Below are 13,175 nucleotides of genomic sequence, written 5' to 3'. Positions count from 1 at the left end.
ATCCGCTCCACAAAACTGTCAAGTGCAGTATCTGGCCAACAGAGGGCTTTAGATGTGTGCCAAATAGCCTATGAATGTAGTCGAGTTGCTGACTCAACAATTACTGAGATCAATGTTAACTTTCTAGCTTAAAATCTAAAAAAACTATTCAGTATTACTGAAATCTGGAGTTTTTTCTCAGGGGTGTTGAGGGTCTGACCTCATGAGGAAATTACTATGCAGTGATTTTCTCCAAAATGACTGTGCTTAAATTGCTCTGAAAAGCAAATAATCACATCAGCGCCAAGAAACTTCATTTCCCATGATGCTTTGCACACGGAAGCATTGTGATGACGCCACCGCCTAGTACCAGAAACACGTTCTGCGCATGTGCGGGAAGCCGTGGAGCTTTTCCCGCGAACTAAGACCATAAATCTTCAGCAGAGACAAAGAAACCTCGTTCTTTTGCCCAGGATACCTGGCGGTAAGGACACGCTTGTCAACGCTCCGACTCCCTTGGGCACGCGGAAGCTCTAAGTGCCCATGTTGAGCCCACGGAACTGCTGGAAACTAAACTGCAAGCCCATCAGATCTGCTCGTTTCTGCTCCCCTCCAGCTGATGTTTGAGGACACAGAACTGCGGAGGAAAGCAACAACTCCATCAAGCACGCTGTAAGTTATAACTCAGCACAGAAAGAAACTTTGCTGTCTCTGTCCAGCCCGTGGAGAAACACTCGTGAACGCCAAACAACGGAGAAAGCATCAAACCGACGGATGACGCTGGAAACTGCGGAGAAAAACGGAGAACCGTCAAGTCATAACAGCGGGGGACGCCTTGCTGCTTTGGTGATCAGAAAACTCATTTTTTTCTCTCCTTTTCTTCTCCCGTTTCCTCTATAGTCCAGAATAAGCAATAAAACCGCGCTATTGCTTAAAAAGTAGCTTTGTGTTTTCCTCTTTCGTCCCAAACACGTCCGTCGGGTCATTTTGAAAGAATAAACTGCTTATTGATCATTGTTTGGTATCTTAAAATGGTTTCTGTCATGGCCAGGCTGAAACTAAAAGATATTAATTTGTGATTAATCTTTTGTGTTGTTTCATGATCTTTTGAAATGTTTTGAGTGATTTAAGGTTAAGTTACTACTGATTCTAAGTGCTTTGGAAGTTAAAGTGCAAGTTGCCACCCACACTTTAGCCAGACAAAGGGGTCAGCCATCTTGTATTCAAGACTCCATTTTGAATCCATACACACGCACACACACACACACACACACACACACACACACACTACTCCTTTGTGAGAACAAAGGACCCCATTCATACATCCTCCATCACATGCAAACACATCCATCTTCAATCATATCACACGGTTATTATTCATCTATTCCACTGTTTATTCATTTGACAAATTGTTAATTAAATGTTATAAAATTCAGATTTTTGTGTCCAGTAGCTTTGTTGTGTCGAAGAGAAGTCTCTGCTCCGAGGATTCTACGAACTTCAAGAAAGACTGATAAGAGTTTTGGATTCATTTCCCTTTCTAATTAAAGGGTGGTGCCCCGAAGATATCTAAGAATATCTTAATTAATTAATAAATCAGTAAATAGTTCCATATTTACAGAATTTATTGAAGAATCCAAAAGTAAGTTAAAGCTTACGAATTGTTCGCTCCTAATAACCCCAACATTTTATTGGTGCGGCCGTGTGAGGCTTGGATACACAGAGATTTCTATCCGGCACAAACAAACAAATAAATCCAAAGAGCTTGAATTAAAAATAATCAGTTGTTCATCCTTGAACCAGCAACAGAGTGGTGCTGATTTCGCTGAGCAGGAAGCTGCATCGAACTCTCACCAGTAACTCAGTGCTTCTTTAAAGGTGCAACGTGTTAATTAATTCTGGTTGACTTTTAGGTTAAAATTCAGTTTTTCCTTAAAGGTGCAACGTGTAATTAATTATGGCTAACCTTTTAGGTTAAAATTCAGTTCCTCATTAAAGGTGCAGTATGTAAGTGATTCTGACTAACCCTTTTAGGCTAAAATTAACTGCTAATTTAGCGACTTTAACTCACAGTGGCTATTATAACTAACTGAAACCTTCACTCAAAGACTGATAACACCCTGTTTGCTAATATTCTGAAGGAATAACTAGCATATTTAACACCCAAGTGTTGTAAGACGTTGCTACGGCAACGCACCAGCTTTTGCTAAAATACTGAAAGGAATAGTATTTTAAGCGTCAGTCACGGCATTCCGTGCAATCTTAAAACGCTAAAACCTGTGCGCACAAAGGTTAATTTAGTGTTTTTCTGCTACAAAGCTAGCAGTTGCTGCCAAAGGTGCAGCCTTGAGCTATCTGCAGAAGCTCTACTAGGCTATTTTTGGTTCGGTTGTTAAAATGGAGGGACAGAGTAGTGACCTGACCAACTCCCAGCAACCAGGTGGCGCTGCGGCCCACGACTATGAACCTGGCCTACTTTCTGGACAAATATTGTCCAAACTGGTCGCGGTTGCTCGAGAACCCGACTACCCTTCTAGGGATTTCACTGAAGAACAGCGTAGCGACGAGCTAGAAGCTGTAATTGATCAAATAGAAAACCCGGATGGTACAAAACCAATCCAGGTTCACTTAGCTAAGTTAGCCTTGATCCTCTATCAGAGAGAACTCCAACATGATCGAGAGATCATGAACCTCCAGAGTATGCTAGCTGAAAAACAGCGAAATGGAAGGCTGATCGAGGAAGACGACACCCGCACCGATTCTGGGGAAGATGGGGAGGAGACCCCGCCCCCCTCTGCTGATGACAACAGACAGTGGGAAGGGGGGAAACACCATGACTCTCTGGACGGACGCACGCCGCAGGGGAGAGATGAAGCTTATCTGTCCCAACCTTCGGCCCCGTTCCCTACACACACTATAGGGCATTCAGGACCACCTAGGGGCCGAGGGCAATTCGCCCTCGAACCCCAGGTTGGACCACCACCCTCATCTTCACGGCCTTCTCAATCAGTGAGAAGTCGACCAGCTGAGCGGCACCTCTATTTAGACCGCTCCCCCAGTCCACGAAGGGTGCAAGGTGCCGGCTGGGGTTATGCACAAGCCCAACCTGCACCTCCACCATCCACCCATCCTAGCTACTCCGGTATTCGGCATGCCGATAACCAGCTGCAGGACAAAGCATCATACGCCAGTCCGTACCCGGACAAAGCGTATTACGCAGATGCCCCAGTTGAAAGACGCAGGCTGCACTACGCAGACGTGCCCCGGGAGGAGGATCTCCCAGGACACCCACGTGACGTGCCAGCAGCCCGCCACAACATGCCGGACCCCGATTTGGGCCCCAGGAGTCAACATTGGGAGCCCAGAGCACACCAGCGATATCCAGCGCCCTCTGAGACAGACCGTGGGTCAGAGTAAGAGGATGACGCGCCGTACCGTGAGTCAGGGCTCCGTGTACGTCAAATTGAATCGCTAGCTAAAGACATAGAACGCTTTGATCCTAACACCAATGAATCCAATGTTGACGATTATCTCAGGGAGATAGAACGTTGTCTGCTTGATCTTCCAGCACCCTCTTCAAGGGAAAAGCTCAAGCTAATTTGGAAAACTACATCTAGAACGGTGCATGGTTTCATGGAAACTCTACCATCTGACATTCGAGATCGGTACTCCTCGCTCTGCCGAGCGTTGAGGGATGAATACGCCACGTATGCAGACTCCGCGTCAGCTACAATGGGGGCCTTCTCCATCAAACACGGGAGGAACGAACCCCCCAGAGAGTATTATCGCAGACTCAAAAGTGCTTATTTCCAAGGTCGAAACGGCCCTGGGCTCGAGGAAGACCCTGCCTTCAGATCCCTTTTCATTCACAACCTGCACGAGTGTGTTCGCTCCGAAGTCTCAATGTATTGTCGGATGAAAAAACTGACAACTCAGGAGATTAGGAGATACGCTCAACAGGCTTGGGAAGCCGGCGGAAAGCCCCAAAAGCCTGACGCACATCACCGCGTCATGCACCTAGCTCCCGACGCCGAGCCGCGTTTGGAGCTTGAAGGCACAGAAGCTCCACCCACTAAGCCAAAATCTGCTAAACCTAGACCTGCTAAACCGCGAGAGCAGTCCCAATCTCCTCAACAGGGGAAGGGGGGTGCTGATTGGCCACCTAGGTCTGGACAATCAGACAGGAAGTGGCCCAACCAAAACCAACGGCAGGCAGGTCGGAACAATGGAAGGTTTAAGGAGCGCCGCCCACAGGTAGGTCCCGGACGCGAGTCCGCAGATGAGTTTCTGACCAAAGCCGACGTCCAGGAGATGTTTCAGCAGTTCCTAGCTAAACAGAAGGAACAGCTGAGATCTGCAGAAGAAACCCTTATACCAAAGTCGTCTTCTAAGAAGCCAGACCCAGAGCCAACGTCAGCATGACTAGGCGTGGCTCAACCCCCCAGCGTGGCCAGGACCTACCTGATCAGCTGGGGGAACACTACGGGTAGATCACAGGAGTCTCCTGAAATCTACCCCCCAGAGAAACCTGATACTAAATTTCTGAAGTTCCTTGGTGACTTAACAAACCATGATCATGCTCGCCGTTTGTACTGTAGCACCAACGTAGGTGGATGCATACAGGTTGATGCTCTGCTGGATACCGGCTCAGAAATCACCCTGATGTGCTCCACACTGTTCCATCGCGTGTCTGACACCATGCGGTCGCTCGGGAAACCAGTCCAGGTTGAACCTTGTGACCTGAAAATCACCAGCTACACCCAGACCCGGGAGTGTATCACTCACCAGGCGTGGCTGGACATCACCTTCCAAGAAATGACTCTGGTTCACCCGTTTTATGTCTGCCAGCTAGACACTGAACCACTTCTCATTGGTCAGGACCTGCTTGAACGTCTAGCTCCCCTCATCGACTGCCAGAAGGGTCAACTGTGGGCTCAGGTGGACACACCTAAGCCCTGGAACCCAGATAGCAGCCGACCATCCTCCATTCTTGAAGTCAGCATAAGTGAGCAGCAAAACCCTTGTTCCAAGGTCATGCCCCTCCCTACGGCTCCCACAGACGATGACCGCCTGCAAAGGCATGAAACCGCTCCTGGAACTCCGTTCCGCACACATTCATCTTTTCTCTGCTCGCTGAGGAACGTCAGCCTGCAGCCATATGCACCACACATAGTTGGTGGTCTTACCATCAACTGCACCCACATCTCAGATGCTCGCCTTGCTCTTTGGTCTGAAAAGTCAGCCATCAGCCAGCAGACGTTTGAACACCTGCGTCAGAAGGACCCCCTTCTGGTCAGTGTGACACGTAGCCATCGGCTCTTGTCACCTACTTGGCCGCAGAGGCTCCTGAAAGCGCCAGAGGTCTGCTCTCTGACTATCCAACTTGGAGCAAGACAGCTCACACATACATTCAGCATCATACCACAGCTTGATCCACCTGCACTCATTGGAGCAGATCTGCTGGTTCGACTAGGTGCCCAGCTGGACACTTGCAATCAAGTCCTTTGGGCCCGGGCCACACCTTCCTCTGAGCCTCACTCAGAAGGCCCTGAACACTTGCTGTCCGGTCAGACCATTCCACAGGCCTGCCGTGCAGTGGTTGAGGCCAGCACGGTTCTGCCCCCACAGGTCAAAGGAGTGCCTGTTCGTCTGACCCTGATGAAGCATCAGAAGCTGCCAGGCACACAGGCCTTCTTCCAGCCATCACCACACTTCTTGGAGCTCAACTTAGCCGTCTGTGGCACGCCACTCTTGGAGCTGAACAATCGTTCTGCCTACTTGTTGGTCGAAAATCCGACCCAGAGTCCTATCCACATGCCGGCAGGAAAGCCCTTGGGCATGCTGATAGATAGCTCATTCCATGACTTCGAACTTTCAGTCCCCGTGATCGGACAACTTCCGTTGTTCTTGAATGACAGACAGGTTGGTGCAGACACATTCAGTACTTTCCCTTCACAAATGATTACCATCAAGCGGCATGAAGCCCTTCCTGAGGAACCCATTTGCAGTGCAACCTTAGATACTGACGGCGGTCAGTGTCTAACGGTTTTTGCAATAAATACTCAACCCTCTGAGTCACCGGTTGAAAGCCCGGAACACCAGAGACCCTCCTCCTCTGAACCTTATGACGGCTTCGAGGCCGAAGTCAGCCAGCAGCTTGACAAAGCGGATGCGCTGGAGTCAGAGGAGCAGAGAGCAGCGCTTAGAAGCCTGTTCTATGAGTTTCAGTCCATCTTATCCAGGGACTCCCTGGACTGTGGACTCACAAACCTGCACACGGTTCGCATTCCAACGAACCCGAATGCCCCTCCTACTTTTGTACGTCAGTACAAGATTCCCCTCGCTGCTTATGAGTCGATCCAGGAGATCCTCGATCAGCTGAAGGAGAAAAACATCATCAGAGAGTGTAACTCCACTTACAACTCTCCCATCTGGCCGGTTCTGAAACCGACTGGGAAATGGCGTCTCACCATAGACTATCGTGCACTGAACAAACAAGTACCTCTCTCCAGGTGGCCTATGATCCATTTAGATCAGGAGCTAGCCAGAGTCAGAGATGCTCGTTTCTTCTCTACGGTTGACGTAGCCAACGGCTTCTGGACCATGAAGGTTGAGCCGGCGGACCAGTATAAACTGGCTTTCTCCTTTGGAAATCGCCAATATACTTGGAACCGCTGCCCCTTTGGCTACTCTAACTCACCTGCCGAGTTCAACATCTTCCTCCACAAAGCCATGTCAGATGCTGCTTCCAGAGGGAACCTCATATATGTCGATGACATCTTGATGAGGAGTCGAACCTTCGAGGAGCACCTGGCCGAACTCCGTCACGTGCTGCAACAGCTCGCTGACGCCGGAGCTAAATTGGCGATTCTCAAGGGACAGTGGTGTCGAACCAAAGTGGAGTATGTTGGACTGCTGGTTGGCCCTAATGGAGTCGAGCCCCAAGCGGGACGCATTAGAGCCATTCAGGACATCAAAGCCCCAGCTAATCTGACCGAACTCAGGAGCTTCCTCGGAGTCTGCAACTACTCCAGGCAGTTCATTGAGGAGTACGCTGAAATAGCGAGGCCCCTCACTGAGCTGCTTCAGAACGACACACCTTTCGTGTGGGACAGACCCCAAGAACACTCCTTCCAGTTCCTAAAACAGAAGTTGGCGTCCGCACCCTGTCTGGCTTACCCAGACAAGGATAAAGAGTTCTACATAGAGGCTACTTTCTCCTCTCACTGCCTGAGCGCTGCTTTGAAGCAGAAACACGATCAGGACATGAGAGTTGTGGCATACGCCAGCAAGCCTCTGAGCAAGGTGGAACTCCAGTTCTCAGACTGCGAGAGAGCTCTCCTCTCTACAGTCTGGGCTGTCGAACACTTTCGTAGTTACATCGGTGGACAGAAAGTGATCATTGAAACGTGTCATCAGCCTGTCACCTTCCTAAACAGCCAGCGTCTGCTCGAAGGAAGAGTGTCAAACAGCCGCATTGCGACGTGGATGATGGTGCTCCAAGGATATAACATTGAGGTCAAGTATGGTCAGAACACCAAGCTAGCGCTAGGACAAGGGCTAGCAGGCTGCCAGCACTGTGACTCTGACTCCGTCATGGCCCCCCTGGACACACCTGCCGCAGTCTACCCAACCGCAGCCAATCATCGCTACTTTGATGAGAATGTTTGCCAAGGGCTTCCGAAAGTTTACACTGACGGATGTGCCTATCTTCACGAAGGCCAGCTCCGTGCTGGGGTTGGAGTCGTTTGGGTGGACTGTGACACTAAGCAACCAAATCACTACCGGTTGGGCCAAAAGTCTAGTCAGTACGCCGAAATTGCTGCAGTGTTGATAACCCTCCAGCAGGCGGCAGCCTTGGACATCACTCAAATCGTCCTTTGCTCTGATTCAAACTACGCTAGACACAGCTTCATCTCTCACTTCCCCATGTGGAAGGAGAACCACATGAAAAACGCCAGGAACAGAGACGTGAAACACTCGGAGTTATTCCTAGCGTGTGATCTGCTCACCACTGAGAAAGGCATAATGGTCTACTGGAAAAAGGTCAAAGGTCACTCCAGGACCCTAGGTCCAGAGAAAGATGGTAATGACGAAGCTGACCGCCTTGCTAAGCTCGGTGCTGACCAGGGAACCTGCTGGGAATTCAAAGACGAGTGGCTTCCACCCAAGGCCGTTCACGAGGTCTGCGCGATTACTCGTCGCCATGCTAAACAGGCAGACGAACCTCAGAACGTTGGGGTACCCGTGTTTCTAGGCAGACAACCACATGATGCGGACCTAGTCACCATGCAGGAACAAGATCCTGACCTGAAGCTCATCCGCGAGCTTCTCCAAAAGGGCCCGATGTCTAAACAACCGTCACCACCTACTGGCGCAAGCCGAGATTTGGTAACCCTGCATCGTCAACTCGCGCATCTGAAACTACAAAACGATTTGTTAGTTTACATACGTGACGATCACAGCCCGCCGCGCTGGGTTGTTCCACTCGACCACAGAGGAGTGATGCTTGCCTACGCCCACGACACTCCGGTTGGAGGTCACCGCGGAGCAAAAGCTACCCTCGCGTCACTGACAGAAGTAGCGTATTGGCCGTCGATGTCCAAGGACGTACACAGCTATGTCCAAGGCTGCCTCATCTGTGCCCAGTTTCAACCCTCCCAGCCGCTTGCTAGAGCACCACTGCAACGCAGGGGAATAACCTTCCCTTGGTCCCACCTGCAGATCGACTGGGTTGGACCGGTTCCCAAATCGGCAAGAGGAAACAAATATATGCTAACTGTAACTTGCAGTTTCACAAAGTGGGTGGAATGCCTTCCAGCGCCAAACGATACAGCTGTCACAACCGCTGTACTGCTGATTAACCACGTTTTCAGTCGATGGGGACTTCCACTCTGCATTGACTCTGACCGAGGAACTCATTTCACATCCAGTGTAATGACGTCCCTGTTTGAACTTTTGGGAGTGGAAGTGAGATTCCACCTCCCCTATCACCCACAGTCATCCGGACAGGTCGAACGGATGAACCGCACGGTCGTCTCTATGCTCAAAAAGTACGTCTGCTCCACTGGGAAGGACTGGGACGTCAAGCTCCCTCTGGTCCTGATGGCCATACGGTCCACTCCACAGCGATCCACGGGGGTTACGCCCTTTGAGATGATGACCGGCAGACTGATGACTCTACCACTGCACCTCCTGTATCACCCAGAGGATGTCAGTGTTGCCACTGCCTATACCGCTCATCAGTATGTGGCAGACTTGAAAACACACCTCAGAGCTACGTTCGCGCACGCTCAGAAGAAACTGGAGACCAACGTAGAAGGCGCTAAGGCCTACTACGACCAAAAGACAACCAGCCGCGAATACGAGGTGGGTGACAAAGTATTCTACTTTCGGTTCGCCCAACCGGCACGCAAACCTAAGAAGTTCCTGCCCTGCTGGTCAGGACCATTTGAGATCGTGGCAAAACTCTCTCCAGTTGCATACAGGTTACGCATCACCAAAGCGAGACAGGAGCCTGTCTACAAATGGGTGCATGCAAACCAAATCAAACCCTACGTCAAACCATCCCCGCGGGTACAGAGACCAGACTCCCCGCAGGAGGTAGACGTAGTCGCTATATAGTTCTATGCATGGAAATGGAAAAGGGGGGGAAGTGCACGTTTAACCCACTAACATGTACTAACCGACAAAGAACCAAGCCCCCCCCCCCCCCGCCGTCATTTTCACTAACCAAGAGAAACTCCTCCTAGAACGCTAACAGGAAGTACTTACTAAAACCTTACAGGGTACTCTTGTAACTGTCAACCTACATTCTGCTCTGATTAATGAATCTCTACGTGCAATCAAGACTTTGTCTGAAACCATACATCAGGATATTGTGTACACATGAGTGGTGAGAGATTTGATGCAGGACCTGCTCAGGGAAGTAAGTTCCACGCTGGACAGCTTGGTTGAAAGTCGTATTTCCCCGTACTTGGTACCACTGGACCTGCTCAAAGATAGCTTGACAGCTGCTACCCCTCTACTGTGCACCTTTCACAAATCCACCTAGCGTACAGCCTAAGTAGTGCAATGCCCATTCACGTTGGAAAAAAATTAGAACTCGTTTTCCTGTTAAACGTTCCCATAATTGTGACACCTCACATCTATAGGTTTAAGTCGATGCTGAACTTTGGTATTTGAAAGGACGGTAGGCATTTCCACTTTGAACTAGAAACCTGGCACTCCATCACCTCAACCTCGAACAGCATGACTCAGAGATTGAGATCATGGACGCTTTCCAGGGTTATAACTTTGCCTTCGATTTAGAAATTGACCAACAATTACTGATTGAAGGAACCAAATTTGTTAAGTTCACACAAACCCGCGTGAACTTACTTTGACGCCCATGAATAGATACCCAAGACGCTACATTGACACAGATTATACCACCTTAATCTGCACATTGGTCGCCCTGGGGATGGGATGGCTCATCACGGCCGTGATAGCTTATTCCGCCTACAGGCGTGTTAAGAAACTCCAAGATAAGATGCACTTGCTCACCTACGGTGTGCCTCGTGACCGCGTTCGGGTAGACTCCAAGCGCGAATGTACCACACCTGTCTAAAGGGGGTGAGCAACATTTTCTTTGTTATTCTGTAACCCTAAGAGTAGTTCTCACTTTAGTCTACCTCACATTTTTTATCTGAGTGTTGCATTATGTCACATTCTTTATAAGCTACACACTGAATGTATGACCTAAGAATGTATTTTATGAGACCTCAAGGTTGCTATGAATTTTCTTGGGTGTTATATGTTTTTTTTTTTTTTGGGGGGGGTTTCTGTATTTTTGTTTCGTACTTGGTCACATATTAACTAGTGGTTATGTGCCGGCCCAGCTCAGTCTGTCAATGACTCTGTCTGACGCACCAGCACATTGTAGTACCTCTTAGTTTTATGGTCCTTGTTTTAGCCCAAAGACTGTCCTGATCCACCCTTTGGACCAAAAAGGGGGGAATCTTGGGACCACATAGGTCAATGCGCGTTTGCGAACTATGGACCTCGTACATCACCGCGTGCTCCATAAACTGAACTGTATGGCCGGCGGTGAGATGCCTTTGTGTCCCCTCGTGGAGTTAACCGCCCACCGACCTTCCTCCTTCTACACTACTACCTCTCGCATGGACGACATCATCATTGCGTACCACTTGCGTGAGTGGCTTCTTCTCGTTATGCGCGTTGGGGACTATCCCGTTTCCTATCCTCTTTGTGCCTGACCAGGATCAAAGACCAAAGGCGCCAGGATCCAAGACAAAGACCAAAGACAAAGGCGTCCAAGGAGACCAACGTCCTAAGGGACAAACCCACCTGTGCTTCCGACAATCAAGTCGACCTACGTTCATGAGGAACAAACCCATCTGTGCTTCCGACGATCGAGCTTTGGGCGCGATCCCCGAAACCAAAAGGGGGAATGTTGAGGGTCTGACCTCATGAGGAAATTACTATGCAGTGATTTTCTCCAAAATGACTGTGCTTAAATTGCTCTGAAAAGCAAATAATCACATCAGCGCCAAGAAACTTCATTTCCCATGATGCTTTGCACACGGAAGCATTGTGATGACGCCACCGCCTAGTACCAGAAACACGTTCTGCGCATGTGCGGGAAGCCGTGGAGCTTTTCCCGCGAACTAAGACCATAAATCTTCAGCAGAGACAAAGAAACCTCGTTCTTTTGCCCAGGATACCTGGCGGTAAGGACACGCTTGTCAACGCTCCGACTCCCTTGGGCACGCGGAAGCTCTAAGTGCCCATGTTGAGCCCACGGAACTGCTGGAAACTAAACTGCAAGCCCATCAGATCTGCTCGTTTCTGCTCCCCTCCAGCTGATGTTTGAGGACACAGAACTGCGGAGGAAAGCAACAACTCCATCAAGCACGCTGTAAGTTATAACTCAGCACAGAAAGAAACTTTGCTGTCTCTGTCCAGCCCGTGGAGAAACACTCGTGAACGCCAAACAACGGAGAAAGCATCAAACCGACGGATGACGCTGGAAACTGCGGAGAAAAACGGAGAACCGTCAAGTCATAACAGCGGGGGACGCCTTGCTGCTTTGGTGATCAGAAAACTCATTTTTTTCTCTCCTTTTCTTCTCCCGTTTCCTCTATAGTCCAGAATAAGCAATAAAACTGCGCTATTGCTTAAAAAGTAGCTTTGTGTTTTCCTCTTTCGTCCCAAACACGTCCGTCGGGTCATTTTGAAAGAATAAACTGCTTATTGATCATTGTTTGGTATCTTAAAATGGTTTCTGTCATGGCCAGGCTGAAACTAAAAGATATTAATTTGTGATTAATCTTTTGTGTTGTTTCATGATCTTTTGAAATGTTTTGAGTGATTTAAGGTTAAGTTACTACTGATTCTAAGTGCTTTGGAAGTTAAAGTGCAAGTTGCCACCCACACTTTAGCCAGACAAAGGGGTCAGCCATCTTGTATTCAAGACTCCATTTTGAATCCATACACACGCACACACACACACACACACACACACACACACTACTCCTTTGTGAGAACAAAGGACCCCATTCATACATCCTCCATCACATGCAAACACATCCATCTTCAATCATATCACACGGTTATTATTCATCTATTCCACTGTTTATTCATTTGACAAATTGTTAATTAAATGTTATAAAATTCAGATTTTTGTGTCCAGTAGCTTTGTTGTGTCGAAGAGAAGTCTCTGCTCCGAGGATTCTACGAACTTCAAGAAAGACTGATAAGAGTTTTGGATTCATTTCCCTTTCTAATTAAAGGGTGGTGCCCCGAAGATATCTAAGAATATCTTAATTAATTAATAAATCAGTAAATAGTTCCATATTTACAGAATTTATTGAAGAATCCAAAAGTAAGTTAAAGCTTACGAATTGTTCGCTCCTAATAACCCCAGCAGGGGGCACCACCTAGAGCTGGAAAGATGAATTGTACCTTTAAGCCCCTCTCCGTGCTTCCATGCTGCAGCTGGAAGCAACGCCTTGCATTCGTTAACACTCACCTCTAGACGGCCAGCATGGCTAAAACATATTGTTTTACAGTTATTATTCTCATGTCATGTTGTTTATTTATATGTATGAATTTTAAAGACTACTTGCCCATGAGAAATGTCACCAGCTCTGCATCAGAAATCCTCTCACGCTCTGAGATTGTCAGTGATACAA

The sequence above is a fragment of the Nothobranchius furzeri genome, chromosome 12 (genome assembly GCF_043380555.1).
Source record: "Nothobranchius furzeri strain GRZ-AD chromosome 12, NfurGRZ-RIMD1, whole genome shotgun sequence".
In the NCBI taxonomy this organism is placed as follows: domain Eukaryota; kingdom Metazoa; phylum Chordata; class Actinopteri; order Cyprinodontiformes; family Nothobranchiidae; genus Nothobranchius; species Nothobranchius furzeri.
This window is presented reverse-complemented; position numbering follows the sequence as displayed.